Here is a 2,062-nt window from a genome sequence, read left to right as displayed (position 1 = left end):
GATATTTTAGATTTCCTGAGATATGGTTGAGACGAGACGTAGCTCTTCGCTTCCAAACATTTCTGTTCTTCTTCTTCATCTCCTGAACTGTGTCTTCATTGTCTCTACGCTCTACCAAGCGATCTAAGGCTAAGATCGATGCCGCTATTGAATCTGTACGTTAGTTCTTGTCCGAATCTGAGTTTTTTTTTTGTTTCGAATCTAATTTTTGATTTTTTTTATAGCTTAGGCGAACCGGCGGGGTCTTCCTCGGTGAGCCCGTGATGGAGATCTATCCTGAAGCCGATACACAAAACTAAATCTAATTGTTTATTGAATCTCAACCGATTTATTTCAGTAGTAAATTTAGGTGTTGATAAGGTTCATGTACGTCTCCTCGCAAAAACCCTCCAAATATGAAATGTTACACCTTCGCTGCAATTATAGATTTCTCTCACCAACTGATGTAATCAGTTGTGTTCTGTCTGTGTGATAATTTTGGTAAGGAAAAAAAGACAAGGGTTGTAATCAATTCGATTGATTTGAAGATATGGCAACTTTGAACCCTTTTGATCTGTTAGATGACGGCGTTGAGGATCCGAGCCAGATCGCCGTTTCCATCGGTGCAGATAAGCCTAAGAAACCTGTACTTGTTTCCGCCGTCTCTGCTAAGTCATCTGCTCCGTCGAGGCAGCTTGCTCAACCTGGTGAGATTCGCTTAACACGATTAACAAGTTATTAAACTTTCGTCTCTATTTGATTCCATTCGTGGTATCTGATTGTTTTTTTAATGATGTTGATTAGTGAGAGAGGCTAAGATTGATGCTCCACGTGGAGGTGGAAGTGGTGGTGGAGACGGTGGATTTAGCCGTGGTCGTGGTGGTTACAACCGTGATTTTAGAGGCGGTGATCGTAACAGTAAGCCCTCTGAAGAAGCAGGCGTTTCAAAGCCTCTCTATGAGAAACGTAGTGTATGTGGCGGTGCTCGTCGTGGTGGTGGTCGACGTGGTGAAGCTGGTGACGGTGAACGTCCTCGAAGGACATTCGAGCGTCATAGTGGAACTGGCAGAGAGTCTGTCCTAACCTCATTCAATTTTTGTTGTTGTTGTTGCATTAATATTTTAAGGTTAAGCTTTAAGTTTTGGTGAAGGGGTGACATCAAAAGCGAAGAAGCTGGTTGTGGAAATTGGGGAACACCAGGAGAAGAAGTTGTTGTTGTGTAAGCATTTTCTGATGTTTTATCTCATAGTAGTGATTGTGAAATTGGATTAAAAAAGAAGCTCTGGTGTCTATTTTAGGGAGACTGAAGAAGTTGCTGGTGTTGAGACTGAAAAGCCTACTGGTGATGAGGTTGCTGCTGATGCTAACAAGGAGAACACTGCTGAAGTGGAGGAGCAGAAAGAGTCTGAAGATAAGGTAAGCAGATGAGTTAAGAGAGATGTTAGGTTGCTAGATTAGGACATGGAACTGAACTTACTCTTGTCTCGGCTTTTTTCTTTATTATCCTTCAATGCTTATTAGCTTGTGGTTTGGTAGGAAATGACTCTGGATGAGTACGAGAAAAATACTTGAGGAGAAGAGAAAAGCCCTTCAGTCTCAGAACACCTCTGAAAGGAAAGTTGATACTAAAGTGTTTAAATCAATGCAAAAACTCTCAAACAAGAAGAAGTCTCGATGAAATCTTCATCAAGTTGGTAAGACATATTACCTCCCTGTCTTGTCGACTAGAAACACTCTTAACCGGTTCTGAACTTTGCATTTGATCTATCTCCCAGGGTTCTGATAAGGACAAACGCAAAAATGACAAAGAAGAGAAGGCTAATAAGGTTTACATTGTTGTCTGAATGAAAGAGTTTGTAAAAGTCAATAAGTTTGCTTATGGATGTGTTATGTGGTTTACAGGCTGTGAACATCAACGAGTTTTTGAAACCAGGTGAGGGTGAGAACTACTACCGAGGAGGAGGTCGTGGTGGTCGTGGAAGGGGACGTGGTGGTCGTGACGGGGAAGGTGCTTCTGGTGGTGGATTTGATGGTTACCGTAGTGAAGCTGCACCTGCCATTGGAGATACTGCTCAGTTCCCAT

General features: G+C 42.2%; 1 pseudogene; it reads left to right on the top strand.

The window, feature by feature from the left end:
* Positions 1-529: 529 nt before the first annotated feature.
* Positions 530-2,058, top strand: LOC106331093 (annotated as a pseudogene).
* Positions 2,059-2,062: the final 4 nt, after the last annotated feature.

The sequence above is a fragment of the Brassica oleracea genome, chromosome C3, assembly GCF_000695525.1.
Source record: "Brassica oleracea var. oleracea cultivar TO1000 chromosome C3, BOL, whole genome shotgun sequence".
In the NCBI taxonomy this organism is placed as follows: domain Eukaryota; kingdom Viridiplantae; phylum Streptophyta; class Magnoliopsida; order Brassicales; family Brassicaceae; genus Brassica; species Brassica oleracea.
Note: the sequence above shows the minus strand (reverse complement) of the source record. Positions and strands in the feature narration are given on the sequence as shown.